The sequence below is a fragment of the Geotrypetes seraphini genome, chromosome 6 (assembly GCF_902459505.1).
Source record: "Geotrypetes seraphini chromosome 6, aGeoSer1.1, whole genome shotgun sequence".
Taxonomy (NCBI): Eukaryota; Metazoa; Chordata; class Amphibia; order Gymnophiona; family Dermophiidae; genus Geotrypetes; species Geotrypetes seraphini.
In genome coordinates this window covers 208,683,985-208,702,941 of record NC_047089.1, presented here as the reverse complement: position 1 = coordinate 208,702,941, position 18,957 = coordinate 208,683,985, and positions in this window count along the sequence as shown.

Genomic DNA, 18,957 nt, shown 5'->3' with positions numbered 1-18,957 from the left:
CTCCCTCTTCATTGCAACCTTCTCAGTCAGGTTCCGGTGCCCATGGAGAATCCATAGCACTTTGGTCTTATGGCATGGCTCTTGAGCCTTATTCAGATGTGGTCATCTTGATGCTTTTGAAGTCCAAGAAACCCTCAATGATGGCTTCTTATGCCAAGACCTGGAAGGCTTTCCAACAGTGGTATGTTAAGGACCAAGTGGAGCCTGAGCAAACTCCCATTTCAGTGGTCCTGGCTTTTCTTCAGGTGGGTTTAGATAAGGGTTTAGCGGTAGCCTTCCTTAAAGTTCAGGTGACTGACCTTTTGTGCTTCAGGGCCTGCAGGGGTTCTAGTTCACATACTGCTCATTTAGATGTTACCTGGTTTTTGAGAGGGGCACTTCATTTACAGCCTTCTTTGTGTCATCCTTTCCTTTGTGAAATCTTAACATCGTTCTACAGGGTCTTGTGGAAGCCCCATTCAAGCCATTAAAGATTACTACTCTTTTGCATCTGATGATCAAAACTGTCTTTTTGGTCGCAATTGTCTTAGCATGGTGTTTTTCGGAGCTTCATGCTCTTTCATGCAGGCAACTCTTTTTCCAAATCATGGACACAGTTATTGTTCTCCGTACTGTACCTTCCTTTCTACCAAAGGTGGTTTCTGCCTTCCTTGTCAACCAGGAAGTTCTTTTGCCTGCGCTTCATTCCACAGGCTCAGAGCAGAAGGATCAGATCTTGTACAAGATGGATGTCAAGAGAGTCTTGCTCCATTATTTGGAGAGGACTAATGATTTTTGGCTGTGTAATCATCTCTTTGATTTCACAGACCTGCCTCGACATGGTCAGCTGACGTCTAAGTCCTTGATCGCTCAATGGATTCATATGGCCATTTCCGTGTCTTATATCATCCTTGGCAAGCAGTTGCCAGTTTCCCTTAAGGCCCACTCGATACAAAGTATTGCTGCTTCGTGATTAGAGTCTTGCATGATTTATCCAAATGAAATTTGCTGGGCGGCTACTTGGTCTTCTCTTCATACCTTTAGCCGGTTTTACTGGGTAGATGTGGCGGCATGTTCTGATGCCATTTTTTGGACCTCAGTGTTGCAGGCAGGCTCTTCTGTCTTTCCCCATTGCTTTGGTACATCACCTAACATACTGAATCTGGAAGGGACGAAACAGAATTGAAGGTTAGGTTTACACCTTTAATAATCTTCTTTCTGTTAGTCCCTGGAGGAATCAGTACTGCCCGCCCTCTCTGTATAAGCTCAGTTATTCAGAATTGCCTGTTTTCTGCCTCAGTTATTCTCCTTACAGGCTTGAGAATCTTCCAGCCATGAGTAGACGGATTCTGTGGGGAGTTTGCTCTTCTATGAGTACGCATATTGCCAAAGGCTATTTCAAGTGGGTGCTTGTTGCACACAACAGGTTAGTTCTACATTGCTCCTCAATGTTTTTCTGTGTTGCCTTTGAGATAGTTTATTGCTTATTTTTATGTTTTGCAGAGCAGAACAGTTCAGAAACTGTTTATGTTGCTGGGGCGTTTCCCCAGTACCCCTTCTTTGTCATGGATTTGTTCAGGTATGTTGCTTGGCTTTGGGACTGAACTACAGAGGGGTCTAACCCTCTCTCTCTAAGGTGGGAGAAGCATGTCCTCAGAAAAGTGTTGTGATTTCTGCAACTCCTGGATTGCGGGAAGGGATTGAACACCTAGCATGCTGGATCCTCCAGGGACTAACAGAAAGAAGATTATCAAAAGTGTAATCCTAATCTTCCATTAGCATACCTGTTTTGTAATTTATGAACTTGTTGGAACTACACATTATAGGCATCAAAAGTACCAAAGCTTTGTTAGGCTTAAAAAATGATCTTTTTAGTTTTTACACAAAAGTTGTGTTAAATAACAGACTCCCTCCCCCCATTTTACAAAACCATAGTGTGGTTTTTAGTACCTGTGGCCAGCGCTAAAAACCGTGCTACAGTTTTGTAAAGGAGGGGGGAGGGGAGAATCTCAATGTGATATCGTTATTGGAAGAGCATAAAAATGTTATGCCACACAAACTTTGAGGACCACAAAGATCCCTGTAGATTCCAATTTTCTCCAGAAATAATATGACTAGAAAATGATGATTAACTACTTTGATATAGACTATTAAATACTACCAATTTAAACTTATGACCAAATCCATTTTTTATAGATATGTTTAACTCACAAGTGTGTACATATACAGACATTAAAACTTTCCTGTGATCCAAAAGTGAACTGCAACGGACATGGTGTAAGTTAACAGAAGCTTAAATATCTATATCTGTCTGCCAATCTCTCTCTCTATTTGTGTGTGTGTGTGTGTGTATATTTTATATACAGTATATATATATATATATATATATATATATATAGTACATCAGAGAGGTTATAATATTCTCCTTAGATTATTACATTTATTTAACAAATTTATAACCCACTTAAAACTAACGGCCTCTTTTACAAAGCCGTGCTAATGGCCCTGAAGCCCATAGAGAATTAAAGGGCTTCGGGGCTGTTTCCGCACAGCAGCCACTAGTGCGGCTTTGTAAAAGAGGCCATAAGTGGTTTCTAAGATACATACAAATTGATAATTTAGCAAATAAAATCTTAAAATAGACAAAAAAAACCCCATAATGTAATACTGTCAAGTTAATATTCAAAAATACTTACAATATGAAGTTGGCAGAGGGTATTGACCTTAAGTCATTTAAGCTCAAAATACTGGGCAGCCAAACTGCCTATATTTTGCCTATAGAAATCACTGTGGACGCAATTCTGTAACCGGATGCCTCCATTTAGATGCCTTGAGGTCATGTTGTATGTGCCTATTCTATAACAAAATCTAGGCACCTAGATTCCATTATAGAATATTAGTATATCTTGGTATTGGCAAGCTTAACATTTTGGCACTTGTAATTATACCAGTAGGGACATGTGTAATTTGCAGCATTCTGGAAATTACATAGGTGGGATCCATTCCTAAGTCTTGGCCATTCTCTTCCCCTGTGTATATTCCATCTTATAAATTCAGCTATGTAAGTTATATGGATATTAACAGAATAGGTACCCTACTTGCAGTTAAACAAGTATGTGCTCTTTTATATTGGCAGAAAGTTAAAACATTTTTTTGGAATGGGGGAGGCAAGGGTGGAAGAAAATTCTATATGGACTGTGGCAAAATTCAGCAGCTTCTTATGTAACTTCTGGTTTCAAATCTGAATGCATGAATAGCAAGTTTTTAACATTAAATAGAGCTACAAGATGATTTTGTACATTTTAGCATCACTGAAAATCCATTTCCAGTTCAATAGCTGAGACATTCTAGATAGCTGGGTTGTGTCCCTATGGCCACGTGCCATGTGCAGAAGAAATCCGCTCCAGCTTTTCTTTCTGTGCCTCTGCTCTACTTCACTGTTCTCCTTAGCTCCACCTACAGTTTTTCCTTTCAGCCCGTGTGCCAACGGGAGTGTATTGTTCTGCTCTCTCCGTTTTATTATTTTATTTGGTATTTTTTGTCCCCATTTTGGGATTTCTGGTGCTCTGAATGATTCTTCAGCTCAGCCTGCATTGAGATCACATAGACTTCGGTCAGCAGCTGACAGACCAATTCCTGGAGGTACCTGTTAGCCATCCTGCATCTGCTTCACAGGAGCTCAGAGCGTCCCCATTTTTTCTCCTTCTGCCAAACAAAGGTTTGAGTGCAGGCTATTTAGTATACCTTGGACACTCATCGGTGTCTCGTAGGTTGCCAGTTGCATCTTCTCACCTCCACCCATCCCTGAGCTCATCCATCGGTCTACAGGAGTGAAAATGCAGTCAGGCATAGGGTCTGACTGGCAGCCCAAAGATCAGCGTCAAAGAGGTATTTCCATCATGAGCCAGTGAATCTCTGACCCAGCTACTGTAAGAGAGCTGAGGCAGACTGCAGCACTTTGCCTGCATAGGTCACAGTGAGTAAAGGTTGCAAGACTCAGGCAACTGGTGTTGGAAACAACAAGGGATCAGGCAATACTGGACCTGATACTTACCAATGGAGAAAGTGTCACAGAGGTCTCGGTGGGTGACACATTGGCCTCCAGTGACCACAACATGGTATGGTTCAATCTCAGGAAAGGTTTCACTAATCTACCACACTGACCAAGGTCCTCAAATTCAAGGACACAAACTTCAAAGAAATGGGAGACTTCGTTCACCAGATGCTACAAAGCCAAGCAGAAACCGATAACATGGAAGAAATGTGGTCAACTATGAAAGCCACCATACAAGAAGCAACAAACCGCTATGTTAAATCAGTAAGTAAACGGCGAAGGAAAAATAAGCCACAGTGGTTCTCTGCGGAGATTTCGGACCTCATCAAGGAGAAGAAAAAAGCATTCATCTCTTACAAACAATCAGGGAAACAGGACTCTAGGGAAGTCTATCTGGCCAAGTCAAAAGCCGTCAAAACAGCAGTTAGGGAGGCCAAATTCCGCATGGAGGAGTCTCTAGTGAAGAACATCCAGAAAGGAGATAAATCCTTCTTCAGGTATATCAGTGACAGAAATAAGAACTCAGGCGGGATAGTACGTCTTAGGAAACCAGACGGAGACTATGTAGAAGCGGACTCGGAAAAAGCCCAACTGTTAAATGAATACTTCTGTTCAGTCTTCACCCGCGAGGCACCAGGACTCGGCCCTCAGCTACAGACAAGGGTTGACGCAGATGACCCGTTTAGTAATTTCAAGTTTACACCCAGCAGTGTCTACTGCGAGCTGTCAAAGCTTAAGGTTAACAAGGCAATGGGGCCTGACAACCTACACCCCAGGGTGCTCAGGGAATTGTGTGATGTCTTGGCGGAACCGCTATCCGCGCTCTTCAATCTCTCCCTTAGTACGGGTAACGTCCCATTGGACTGGAAGACGGCTAACGTCATTCCACTCCACAAGAAAGGCTCCAAGATGGAGACAGCAAACTACAGACTGGTGAGTCTCACATCAATAGTGTGTAAACTAATGGAAACTCTAATCAAACACCAATTGGATACGATCCTGAACGAGGAGAATCTACAGGATCCCCAACATGGATTTACTAAGGGGAGATCCTGCCAATCCAACCTGATCAGCTTCTTTGACTGGGTGACGAGGAAGCTGGATGTTGGGGCGTCCCTGGACATCGTATACCTGGACTTCAGTAAAGCATTTGATAGCGTACCAAACCGCAGGTTGCTGAGCAAGATGAGTTCTATAGGATTGGGCGACACATAGATGAAATGGGTTGGGAACTGGCTTGGAGGTAGGCTTCAGAGGGTAGTGGTGAATGGCTCCCCCTCCGAAATGATGGAGGTAATCAGTGGAGTGCCACAGGGCTCAGTCCTGGGCCCTATCCTATTCAACATCTTTATAAGAGACTTGGCAGAAGGGCTGCGAAGTAAAATAACATTATTCGCCGATGACGCCAAACTAAGCAATGTAGTGGGCAAAAGCACAACAGACATAAATTCAATGTCCGACAACATGATGCATGACCTACTCCTACTGGAGCGCTGGTCTAGGTCCTGGCACCTCAGCTTCAATGCCAAAAAATGCAAAGTCATGCACCTGGGCAGCCAAAATCCATGCAAGACTTACACCCTTAATGGCGAGATCCTAACAAGAACTGAAGCAGAACGAGACTTAGGGGTGATCGTCAGTGAGAACATGAAGACTGCCAATCAAGTGGAGCAAGCTTCATCCAAGGCAAGGCAAATCATAGGTTGCATACGCAGGAATTTCATCAGCCGTAAGCCTGAAGTCATTATGCCGTTGTATAGATCCATGGTGAGGCCCCACCTGGAATACTGTGTGCAATTCTGGAGGCCGCATTACCGTAAGGATGTGCTGAGACTGAAGTCGGTCCAGAGAATGGCCACCCCGATGGTCTCGGGACTCAAGGATCTCCCGTATGAGGAACGGCTGGATAAGTTGCAGCTGTACTCACTCGAGGAATGCAGAGAGAGGGGTGACATGATCGAGACATTCAAGTATCTCACTTGCCGCATCGAGGTGGAAGAAGATATCTTCTTTTTCAAGGGTCCCGCGGCAACAAGGGGGCAGCCGTGGAAAATCAGAGGTGGGAAACTACACTGGGACACCAGGAAATTCTTTTTCACTGAAAGGGTGGTTGATCGCTGGAATAGTCTTCCACTTCAGATTATTGAGGCCAGCAGCGTGCCTGATTTTAAGGCCAAATGGGATAGACATGTGGGATCTATTCACAGAGAAAGGTAGGGGAGGGTCATTGGGGTGGGCAGACTAGATGGGCCGTGGCCCTTATCTGCCATCTATTTCTATGTTTCTGCATGTCCCCCTGAGTTCCCCCACCTGAAAGATCCTAAAATCGCTGTTTTTTAACTTTGTTAAATGTAAAAAAAATCACGATTTTGGTGTGAATTTCTTAGTGGTGGTCATCTTAGATTTTTAGTAATCTCCTTTTCAAAATCTCCCTGTTTCTCCAAAACTGCAGTTTTTGCCTCAAAATGTGTTGGGTTTGAGTCCTTGGGCTCTTCTAATGTGAATTATTGCCAGGATTGCACAAATGTAGTTCTTTTGGAGAGTCCTTGCACCATGTGCCACGTGGCACATGGTGCCTCTCCCCTGATCAAGCAGGTGCCTAAATGCTTAACTAGCTCAGTGAGGTGGCCCTCTTTGTTTTTGGGGCTTGGCATGGCTGATAGTTCTATGCATAAGGCTACAGACTCTCCACAGCCTAAGAAGCGCTAGGCTAAGTCATCTAAGGGTGACTGACCTCAGACTTTATGAAATATTTGTGAAATAAATTTCAAAGCAACCGTTCTTCCTCTGTGCAGTCCTGCTCCACCTCTGATATATCTTTGAGCAGCGTTGCTTCATTGGACTCGTTGGGAACATCTTCCTCTCAGTCGGCCTCTGTTCCAGCGCTGCCTGATCCTGATCTGGATAAGCCTTAGGCTTTTGACCAGCTCTCTGACCCCTTACTTTCAGGCACAGCACTCCCCATGCTAAGCCCTGAAAACAAAAATGGCTGCCCCACTGAGCTAGTCAAGCATTTAGGCACCTGCTTAATCAGGGGTTCACATTTCATCCGACCAGTGGGTCCTGGACATTATTCAGTTGGGCTACAAGTTGGAATTTGCCTGGCCTCTGACAAATTGGTTTGTGAACTCTTCCCCCAGGTCAGCCAGATCAAGTGCTTAAGGTTCAAGCCACTGTTCAATGCAAGCTATAGAGCCAGTGCCACCTGACCTTTTGGGAACAGGCAGATACTCTATACTTTATCATGCCAAAGAAAGGATCCAACGATTAGCCACTGTAGAGCATTTTGGAGGGCAAGGCAATCCATGTCTTCTCATATAACGCTACAGTGGTAGCCTACGTATACCTGCAGGGAAGCACCAGGAGTGCACAGCTGAGACTGAGACTCTAATGCTATTCCAATGGGCTGAGGCCCATATATTGGCTCTTTCAGTAGCACAGTAGCAGAAGTGAACATTGTGCAAGTGGATTTCCTGAATCATCAGACATTAGATCAGGAGAGTGGTCTCTGTCTCAGGAGGCCTTCAATATCATTGCACAATTCTGGGGGCAATTGATGTTTGATCTCATGGCATCAACAAGCAACATGAGACCACTCGGTTCTTCAGTCGAAGATACGAGCCAGGAAGTGATGGCATAGATGCTCTGGTACAGCACTGGCCTCCAGCAGAGCTTCTGTATGTGTTTCCCCCATGGTGAATGATAGGAAGGGTTCTCCAAAGGATAAGGCCGTGGTATGCAGACCTGGTGCCTCTGCAGAGGGGCAAGGGGCTCAGTCTTCCCTGTCATCTAGGACTCCTTTCGCAAGGCCCAGTTGCCATGGAGGATCCAGACCACTTTGGTCTTACAGCTTGGCTCTTGAGCACAAAGCTCTAGTGCACAAAGGATATTCAGATAACTACCCTGCTAATCTAAGAAGCAGTTCACTTTGGCAGCCTATACGAAGGCTTGGAAGTTGGTCCAGAGCTGGTGCAGTCAGAGACACACAGATCTGACTAAGGCTCCAAGTGCCACAGTCTTTCTCTTTCTTCAGGAGGGGCTGGATAAAGGCCTTGCAGTGGACTCATTCAAGATACAGATAGCAGCTCTTTCCTGCTTTAGCTGGCAGACCAAACAGCAAACCTTGACTTCTCATCCAGATGTGTCCAGATTTTTAAAACGAGCATTGTGTCTTTGCCCCCCTGTATGCCAGCCCTTTCCGTCAAGGAATTTTAATCTCATCCGGCGGACACTTGGGCTCCATATGAGCCCTTGGAGGAGGCCTCACTCATGGACTTAACAATCAAGACTATATTTTTAATGGCTGTAACTTCGGCCAGAAGGGTATCAGAATTGCAGGCTCTGTCCTGCAGGGAACCCTTCCTCAAGATTTCAGAGACTGGTGTCTCATTTCCAACAGTACCTTCTTTCTTACCAAAGGTAGTTTTCCAGTTTTCATGTAAACCAGGAAGTGCATCTCCCAGCCTTTTGCCCTCTGGGGCAAAGAAGGAAGACAGGTCCTGAAATGCTTGGACATCTGAAGAGTTGTTCTTTGTTTTTTTAGAGATGATGAATGAGTTTTGCCTGTCAGATCATCTCTTTGTGCTCCTGGATGCTGCACGATGGAGACAGTCGGCATCAAAGGTGACCATTTCAAGATGGATTTGACTGGCAATTTCTTTGGCCTGTATCGGGAGTAAAGGCACACTCTACCATAGGAGTGGTATTGTCCTGGGCGGAGGCTAGAGCTGTCTCACCTGAAGAAATTTGTAGGGCAGCTAAGAGCTCTCGCCTCCACACTTTTACAGGGTGGATGTAGCAGCCAGAAGGGATGCAGAGTTTGGTTCTGCGGTTCTGGCAGCAGGCTCACTTGTCCCTCCCTAGGCATTGGGGACTGCTTTGGTACGTCCTTTTAGTCAAGACTGATGTTTCACTAGAATGGAAGATTAGGTTCCTATCTTTACTAATCTTGTAAACAGGAATCTCAGTTTTGATGCCTGCCCTGTTAGTTTGTTAACCTGCTTTCTGTCTCAGACTTGTCTGGAGGGTCAGATGTCTTGTTTACTTCCACTGTCCCTTATGGTGAGGAAGAAGAACTTATTGCAATAGTGTAAAATTTATAAACTGGGGAGCCATACTTTACTGCAGGGCACTGGAGAGGATTCGTTTGGAGCCCCGGAGCTTCCCTCTTTTGCCTACCTCAACGATTTTGAAATCCTTTGCTGGGACTGGTGCAGGCTTTTGGGCAGGCACTTGGAGTGACGGACCGCTGATGTCATCGGGTCCGTCTCTCCCAGCATAAAAAAGATACTGCAGCCGCGATGCAGCCGAAGGGGCATTCCCTAAGGGGCATGCCAGGCCCCTTGGGAGCCACGAGGAGCAGAGGAGCTTGAAAGACTTTAATGCAGGTATTTATTTGAACTATAAAGTATCCCTCTGATAAAATATGGGTAATAGGAAAATTAAACCTAAACTTAAAAGTTCAACCCCAGCAACTACAGGCCCAATGGATAAGCACTTAAAAATTATTGATAATACTTCAGTAGCGGCTCTCTCTATGGAGTCATCTTCACTCTCTGGAGCTTCATTAAGCCCTCTCGACCGAAATCCTCCTTCTCCACCAATATCGAGTATAGGTGGGTCTCATGTAAGTCCCATTAATCCTACTGAATCGGAAGTTCTCAATGGTGATACTAACAAAATTGTTTATACTGAAATTCCTAAGGCACTTGAATTTTCAAGTGATCCGGAGGCTCATTCCGTATCAGAAGGACTACAAGATATTACACTTAGGGCTCCTTTTACAAAGGTGTGTTAGGGCCTTAATGCATGGAATAGCGCACGCTAAAATGCCACACACACTAGCTGCTACCATCTCCTCTTGAGCAGGCGGTAGTTTTTCAGCTAGTGCGCGCTATAGCACATGCTAATCTGGTGCAAGCGCTAAAAACGCTAGCGCACCTTAATAAAAGGAACCTTTAAAGACTTGTGGTTGGTAATAACTGGAGTGGAGGGGCTTCTGAGGTCAACAGTAAGATAGACAGTGGACTTTTCGCAAGCTGTTGTTCATAAAATGGAGAATGTAGATTCCAACTTAGGTGTTTTGGAAAAGAAGATGAGTATTGTGGAATCACAAGTCTCCACTTTGCAAACTGTTTCTACTTCAGCGGTTAAGGATTCTTGTATTATGCATTCGAGGTTAGAAATAATGGAGAATTATTATAGAGCAAGGAATCTCCGCTTGGTTAATTTCCTTGTGACTTATCTGCTTTCATCTGAAATATTTTAAAAAAAATTTTTCAAGAAGATACTGGGTTTACCCAATGTTGAGACCTTTCCTATTAATAATTACTATTATATTCCTCAGAAAAAACTTGAGTCTAACCAGGATGTTGACCAACTGCTATCATCTGAAATGAATTTGACAGCATTTTTAGAGGATAGTCAAGATATGATCCAGACTCGGTCTATTCTGATAATAACCTGCATGAATGAGATGGATAAAATATTACTAACTAGTCTTTAGGCCCATTATATTAACGGGTGCTAGAATAGATGTGTGTCTTTGTGTTTCTTTTTTTCATTTTCTCTCCTTGGCTGCTTTCTGTCTGTCTTTCTTTCTGTCTCTCTCCCTCCTGCTGTCTGTCTTTCTTTCTGTGCTTCTCTTTCCTCGACTGTCCAGCCCTTCTCCCTTCATTTTACCTTCCCCCTGCCCAGCAGCACCTGTTCTCTGCTTCTCCTGTCCAGCAGTAGGGCTCCCTTCCTGTTACCCCCCCCAGCCTGTTACTTTAATGGGTGCTAGAGTAATGTCTGTCTGTCTGTCTGTCTGTCTGTTGTTTTTTTATTTGTCTCTCTCTCCTTGGACGCTGTTTGTAATTCTTTCTGTCTTTCTCCCTGGCCCCCTGTCTGTCTATCTTTATTTCTAACTGTATCTTCTTCCCTCACATGTGCCCATTTTTCTTTCTCCTCCCCACTTCCTTCCAAGTCTGCTCCCCTTATCCCTCAGACTTCCATTCAGCAGCTGTCCCTCCTCTCCCGCACACTTCCATTCATTGTCTGTCTCCCTCTCTCTACCCCTTCTATCTACTCTATCTACTATTCACCCTCTGTCTTGCCTCTTCCATTCACTGCCCTCTCTTCTCTTTCCATCCAGTGTCTGCCCTCTCTCTCTCTCTGTTTCATATGGCATCTCCTCTTTCCTTTGCCCCTTCCTTTTCCCTTGGTCTGGCATATCTTCCTCCTTCCAAGCCCTGCCATCTCTTCTTCCCTCCCCCTCTGTTACCTTAGAAGAGTAATAAATCTTGTTTCATTGTGCTCTTGCTTGCCTCAGATCTGCAATTACCTCAAGGTGACATCACACGCTGCCGGTTACTTCAACAGCGATAGTACAAGGTGCTTGCTTGGATTAGTAAGAAGCCAGGCCTTAACCGCAGCTGGCAGTGCTGGTGGGGGTGGAGGGTTTTCAAAGGTTCAGCGGTGGTGGTGCTGGGGGGGTTTGAAAAGCCGTCAGTCTTGAAGTATGCCGCCTGCATACTTCATGGCCGTCGGCTTTTCACGACTTTAAAACTTAGCGGCGTAGTCTTTTGACTTCCCGCGTTCTGGCCGTCTCCCGCCGTCTCCTCTCACGACCGCCGCCTGCATCGGAAGCCTTCTCCGACGCAGGTGCGGCTCACCCTTACCACGCTATCTGCCTGCCCCGGAAGTGTTATATTTAGTTGTTTCCTTCTGCCTCCGGCTATCCGGACCCTTCCCTTCATGCTGGGGTGGAGTTTGTTTCGGCAGCAGATCTTTGGCACTGCACTGCAGTGGAGGCACGCTGGCCTGCTCCGGTGTCGGCCGGCCAGTGCAATTGCTGATGGAGTCTTCTGCTCATCCCTGGTGACATAGTAAGCGCGCATAGTAGTGTTTTATTATATACTAGCTTTATAGCCCGTTACATTAACGGGTGCTAGAATATATGTGTGTTTGTCTTTATTTCTTTCTCTCTCTGTCTCCTTAGCCGCTTTTTCCTGTCCATTCTCCCTTATTTTTACCTCCCCTGTGTCCACCACCACCCCTTCACTGCTCCCCTTATCCAGCAGCAGCCCTTCTCCCTTTGTTTTACCTACCCCCTGTCCATCAGCACCTCTTCCTGCTCCCCCTGTCCAGCAGTAAGCCTCCCTTCATTTTTCCCCGTGTCCATCATCACCTCTTCCTGCTCCCTCTGTCCAGTAATAGGCCTCCCTTCATTTCCCCTACCCCTGTCCATCAGCACCCCTTCCTGCTCCCCCTGTCCACGGGAGTTAGTACAGGGCCGGTGTCTGCCATTCTCCCCAGAGTCCTTGCGCCCCTCCCCCTTCCCTTCCCTTCCCTTGGACCTGACTACCTACCCGGCGATTCAAGCAGCGTGTGCAGCAGTCTTCACACGCTGCTTCTGGTCCTTCTACTGCCCTGATTTACTCTGGCACGTCCCTGATGACATCATCAGAGACGCGGCAGAGCAAATCAGGGAAGTAGAAGGGCCTGAAGCAGCGTGTGAAGACTGGTGCACACGCTGCTTGAATCGCCAAGGTAGTCGGGTCCGCGGGAAGGGGGGTGAGCGGAAAAGGACACGGTCTCCTGTGGTGTGTCGTGGAGGGTAGCCAGGCTCCATTTCAGCCGCAGGGAAGGCTCACTGCCCCAGCTCCTTACCCGTCCGCAGCGCAGGCCAGGCCTCCCGCGCTTTCTCAGCGACCCGGCTTGCTCGGTTGTTTTTTTTTTTACTCCGCTTCCTGCATTTGCTGCTCTCAGTGATGTAATAAGCGCGCATGCGCACTTGTCTTGCCACATCCCGACAGAAAAGGGATCAGGGAACACTCGAGGCAAGTGCGCATGCGCGGCTAGCATTTTATTATTTAAGATGATGGAATTATACTTCAAAAATAGGTTGACAAAGTTTTGTGGAGACTTGGTCAGAATTTTTCCTGATGTCTCCAGAGCCACTCAATTAAAAAGAAAAGAATTTTTTGAAATTAAAACTTAGGGCGATTGCCCTGGAGGCATCTTTTTACTTAAAATTCCCATGTAAATATCTAGTTAAGTTGCATGATACGGAATTTGTGTTCTGGGATCCAACTCAGTTGCAACAATTTCTGCTGGCTAGAGAAATGAAATAATTACTGTTTACCTATAACAGATATTAGAGGAATAAATGTAATTTTGCCTGAGATATGTTTGATTGAATCTGGGTCTTTTTCATGAACTCATATTTTACTCAATTGTTTTTACCTATTACTCTTCTGGAATTTTAATAAGGCACCTCATTGATGTGGGCTTGAAAGGAAATATTGAAATGATGTGTTTTCCTTTATGTTATTGTAACAACCTCCTTTTTTCTTTACTCATTATGTTTGTAATGTAATGATTGGAAAACTTATAAATAAAAAAAATTTATAAACTGAGTAACTTTCAAATTGCTGATGCAGGTTGCACACAAGTTTCAATCCATCTCATGTATTGCAAAATGTTTTAATTAATGCTGTTTTCATTGAGCAGAACATTCTTTTGTTATCTCGGAGAGAATCCCTGCGTCCCCTCTCTCTCTCTTTCTGTACCCACTCTAGGGCTGACTCATTGCTTTCATACAGACAGAGAAAATCTAGCACAGCCCAGAGTGAAAGGAGGAGGAGCTGAAGAATATGTAATTTAGGCTTTCTACAGACTTCTACAGAACTATCTGTTGGTCAAGACTGATATTCCTGTTTACAAGAAAGAAGATTAGCAAAGGTAAGAACCTAATCTTCCATTAGCCACCAATATATCTGATCATTTCTCTGTATTATAGGTATGTAATTCTGTTGGCAAATGCCACTGTGATGCAGGCTGGTCTCCCCCCAGCTGTCGTAGCCAAGAATTGGCAAGAAGATCATATGAATACTTTGGTTTGTAACTTTGGCAATTAACTACTTATTACTATTTATTTAATCCTTTTCTGTGACATCTTTTTTTTTTTTTTTTATCTTTAATGCCATCTTATCGTGGCAGAAATATATTTTTTTAGCATTCTCTAATTGCTCATAGGCGTGGAATAGTGGTTAAAGTAATAGGCTGAGCACCAGGGAAGCCAAGATCCAAATGTTGCTTCTCTTGCTGATGCTTCTTGTGACTTTAGGCAATCTCTTTGCCCTCTAACAGATCCCAATTTAGGCAGAAAATCCAGTGGGGCTGGGACTTATCTTACTTGACTTGATGGGAGAGCAATTAATAGTTAAAATAGAGATGAATGTGTTAGGGGTGTGCTTGGGTAGCTCATTGGCAATGGAAAGCCAAATATTGAAAACACCTCGCGGCACTTGGAACATAGCCACTCCTCAGCCGGTAAATCTGCACAAAAATGCATGAATTAGGACTAGACTGGCTTGGGGAATCCATTGCAGATAATCCCTAGGCAAAATGAGGGGGTTTGAGGTAGAAAAAAGCACTTTTACAAAATTGCTAAAATTCCAAGATGGCCACTGCCAGAAAATTCATGCCAAAAATGGCCCATGGAAGGTGGGGGACCTAACCCTAACCCCAGAAACCCTCAAATCTGCCTTTTTCAGACCCCACAGATTTTCCCCCTAGGGAATAATGGGAGTACTCACTGTGATTTCTGGTGCCTGTCAGCTTGCAGAAGCTGGCCTGCAGAGAAAGGATTTCTGCCTCAGAAAGTGCCAGAAACAATTCCACTGCTGGAAATTGTTGGGCAGACCCCGACCATAGACCCTGAAAATCCATGTGATGCATCAGGTGGAGAAAATTCGCAGCCATCTTCCTGATACCCAAAGGTTGTTGTTACATAGGGGCCCCACAGCCTGCACTGAAACCTCTGATAAACAGCAGGTGAGCAAGCTCCCAGGGGAAAAGACCCTGTACTTCTGAAGGGACACAAAGCAGGCTGGCTCCATAGGTACTTAGTGCGAGATTGGCCTATGAGCAGTAGTCCATACATATGGGACTGAGTCCTTTCTGTGGTTGAGTAAGCCCAAGAAGCGGACCTCTGAGCACTGAAGCCATGCAGAAAAACCCAGAATCAACAGAAAAATTACCCCAAAATAAGAAAGAGAAAGCAGATCAGAACGCACCTTCTGAGTTCCCTTGCAGAAGGAAAAACTGAAGGGGAACTGTTCTCCAATGCTGAAGGGGAGGAGTTGGAAGATTTGAGTGACACCCTTCTGCAAAGTTCACGACTAAGGGGAAGTAACATCTATAGTACAGAATCCTATGTCTTTGCAACAGGAAAAATAATTCTTGGGTGCTGAATAGATAATTTTGGATGTATAAACAGATGTACAGAAAGTCCCAAAAAAACAAATAGGCAAAGGATCTCTAAAATCTGTAAGATCCAGTCCAAAAACAAAACCACCAGACCAGCATAAAAGTATACTTGTATAAATTATTTTATTGCAATGAACACTGACAATTCTCAATTGCCTGCCATGTCTTGCCCCCTCTGGGGCTGCGTCAGGGACTGAGACAAAAATAGGCCAGTAGCAATCTAGTTGTGAACACTGTTCTAGAAGCCCCAGAAGGGGTTAAACATGACCATGCTGGTCTGCTGGTTTTGTTTTTGAATATATATATATGATTTTGAAGCTAAGTTAGACATTTCAAATTATATGCTCTCTATGTGGCTGAATATTGAATTCTAAATATGAAAATGAATGTGTATGCTAGTTGCTTATTTGGATTGGAGATGATGTTGCTGTATTTTAATGTTTCATCTAAAAGCAAACCTCATTACATCACTAGAGTTTGTTTTCATACATTTGCTGTGCTCATACAGTATTTGTCTCTATGATCTTCATATTTCATGTCACTTCTATCTACCCACTGTAAGACAGGAAATAAACAGTGATTGATGATAGAAACAATTGCAATGGTTATGTTAATGATCTTCAGTGTTTTATATCAAATTTAAATTTGCTGTAGTAATGTCTCTCTCATCCCTCTTAGACAGTGACTCATATGAAGATTCTGCCCATCTCAACTTTGTTAGGATATCGATAATCATTGGGTTCTGCACCCTGTTTCCTATCATTCTCCTAATTACCATGGTTTCAATAATTGGAAAAGAGATCAGGAAATGTTTCAGAAGACATCAGTCCCATGCAAATAAGTAAATGCAAGTCTTCATTAATTAAAACAGATGTTTTCTTTTTCCAGTATAAGAAACAGAACTAGAACTATGCTGTAATATATAGTATACTAAATTCAAAGTAAAACAAACCCCCCTTGTAAGTAGGCTGCAAACCCCACTATGCATAGGATATCTGGATCAAGAAAGAGACACCACAATAGCGATTTTACAATTTCCTAATATTTTATTTTTTAAAAAAGGACTCATTGAACATAGAGTCATATGTAAAATATGTCAGGAATACATATGTATTTACTGGCATGTACAGTGGGAACAGCCATTTTCCAAAAAACAATTGTGCTAAAAATGAGAGGCTGTACTTAGGGTGTTGCATAATGAAGTGCCAATATTTACATGTGCTGATGTTGCAAAGTACCTGAAAAAGTACACATACAAGAGGACCCCAATAAGGAGCTGATTTCTACACCTAAAACTTTTGGCTTTTTGATGAGTGTTTTTTTTAAGGTCAGAGAGATAAGTACGATTATCTCCTCATTGACTCTTCAGAACCCCAGGTCCAAATCAACAGTTGGGTCACATGTGGGCATGATTTGGAGGAGGTATAAATGCCAATGGGAAAATTTATTGAAAACATGTATCCTTTCTCCTTGTAAAATGAGAAGTACATATGTATTTCATAAGTCTGCCCAAATATGCCTACACAATGGGTGTAACTATGGACATTCATGGAGGGAACCTGTTTCCATCACTTTTAACTGTCGTCGTCCCCCCCCCCCCCAATAATTTTGATTTTACTTACAGAGCTCTGGCTGGCCAATCTGGTGGCTGCTTTTTTAGGCAGCAGGAGCAGTCCTATAATCAACAGGTACATTAGATAGATTGTGAGCCCACCGGGACAGACATGGAAAATGCTTGAGTATCTGATTGTAAAACCGCTTAGAAAACCTTGATAGGCGGTATATAAAATCCTAATAAACTTAAACTTAAAACTTAACAGTTAACAGTTAAATGAGTAAAACATACGTAGTCAGTGCAGCACAACTTGACTCCTACCAGCTGCCATTACCACAAGAGTATGGCTGTGTTAGTGTCTACTGCTCCATGTATACTAATTCCTTCTCCTCTACTGTTGCATTTTCTTACCTGCCACTGCCATATAAATAACTGCTTTCAATTTCAAAAAAACAAAAATACTTACCATTAGCAGGATAGCAAGCATATATTTTCACATGTGGATGACGTCATCCATGAAATCAGGTACAGACACTAGCAAGTGCACTATCACTTAAAATTTTTTAAGGCAGTGCCTGTACCTTCTTGCTTGATGTCAGCTTGTGGGACCTACAATTCAGTAACAAAGCCAAGAAGCCAACTAAAGAAGGTGGGTGGATTGTGTGAATATATGCCTGCTGTCCTCAGTAGTGCTGCCCGATTTAGGGAAAAAATTTTTGATTCAATTTGGCCTATTGAATTGAATTTTCAATTTGATTCACTTTTCCTGCCACATTGTTTTTGGTTTTTTTAAAATGGCCTGCCGGGTTTATTTTTGTAGCCTCTTCACCTCCCCTCACCTCCCCTTTTGCCTTCTCCAAACCCACACCGGTGCTGTGGTGTAAACAAAACAAAAAAGTCTTTTTCTCTCTCTATTAGGTTCTAGCTCATGCTCGCTAACATAATATAACATAATTCTTTATATACCGCACATATGCCTTTCAGTTCATGGCGGTGCACAAAAGAATACAAGGAGAATTGTTAACATTAAAATTGGCTCAACCAGGAGGAAATATGGCACTCAAAAACTCCCTATCTGGCAGGATAGATATTTCAAATCTGACATATTGTAATCACAAAATATAAAATAAAATTATTTTTTCTACCTTTTGTTGTCTGGTCATCTTATTAATCAAATCATGTTGGTCCCAGGTTCTGGTTTCTGTCTGTCTTCTGTTAACTCGCTCAGCAGGATCTCCTGCCCATTTGACGTTTTCATTCCCCATGCTTACCATCCATCTTCCATCTCTGTACCTTCCCTTCCACTGCCATATCCAATATTTCTTTTTATTTCCCACTGTCTACCATCTCTCTTTCTTTCCCTGCTTTGTGCCCTAGGTCAAACCTCTCTATTCTCCTTCATGCAGCATTTCTCCCTTCTTCTCCTCCATTATCATGTGCAACATTTCTCTCTCCCCATGCACCATCTCTCCCTGCCCTCCACCCTATGTCCAACATTTCTCTCTCTCTCTCTCTCTTATCTATGCATGTCTCCCTGCCCTCCACCATATGCAAGATTTCTCTCTATTACCCCTTTCTACCTCTTTGTTTACTTCTGGCAGAATTCTGTGCAAAAAAATTTTCAAAATTCTGCACATAAAATTAGAAAAAATGCAAGTTTATTTGTCAAAATGTAAGCAATATTTTGCAAATTATTATCCATATTTCATTTAAAACAGTTAAAATAAAATGTTTTTCTTCTACCTGTGTTGTCTGTGTAGTGTTTCATCATATTGGATCATTCTCTTTTAGCTCTTTTCTGCCTCTTTCTTACCCTTCTCCTCTTTTTCACTTTTCAGGTACCTATCAAATTTCCATCTTCTCTCCCATTCCCCATCTCATTCCTTCCTCAGCCTTCCATTCCCTTTCATCTTCAATGTACCTCCATTACCATATTTCTACTCTCTGTTATGTCTATCCTCTTAACTGATTCCTTCCTCCACCCTCTCCTCCGCATCAGGGTTCTATCATTCTCAGCATCTTCCTTCCTCCACTCTTATAGCCTGACATCTCCCTATCTCTTCCCTGCTGCACTCTCCCCCATGGTCCAGCATTTCTCCCACTCTCTTCCCTCACT